General features: G+C 46.8%; 1 non-coding gene across 1 annotated transcript; it reads right to left on the bottom strand.

Moving 5' to 3' along the window:
- Positions 1-35: 35 nt before the first annotated feature.
- LOC150060350 (U6 spliceosomal RNA) lies at positions 36-140 on the bottom strand. The gene has a single exon (XR_016536358.1). It is a non-coding gene; the product is annotated as a U6 spliceosomal RNA (small nuclear RNA).
- Between the last annotated feature and the right edge of the window lie 272 nt (positions 141-412).

The following is a 412-nucleotide window of genomic DNA, read 5'->3' on the forward strand; positions in this document are numbered from 1 at the left end:
TCCATTTTCTTTTTTAATGTTTTTTTGTTCTTTTTAAAAGTATGGAATGCTTCACAAATTTGCATGCCATCCTTGTGCAGGCGCCATGCTAATCTTCTCTGTATCGTGCCGGGGCCAACCGGCAGCAAACCAGGGTTCGCAGATTGGGGTTCCTGAAATAGGGGACAAGGACTAGGAAGAAAAAGAAGAGAGACAGACACACCGGGTCCGGGATGTCCGCAGTCCAGGCAAAGACTGCCGAGACTGCCGCGTTTATTTTCCACTCCCCCTTCTTCCCTCCTCCTGACCCAGGGAACCTCCAGGTGTTACATTCATATGGTAATTCTCAGGTCATTTACATAGAATAGGGCCAGAAAGCAATAAGACAATATAGCCATCGTCTGATGCAAGTCAAGGTACAGTTTGATTCCAC

Source organism: Megascapheus bottae, chromosome 7 (genome assembly GCF_031878675.1).
Source record: "Megascapheus bottae isolate mThoBot1 chromosome 7, mThoBot2.hap1, whole genome shotgun sequence".
Classification (NCBI taxonomy): Eukaryota; Metazoa; Chordata; class Mammalia; order Rodentia; family Geomyidae; genus Megascapheus; species Megascapheus bottae.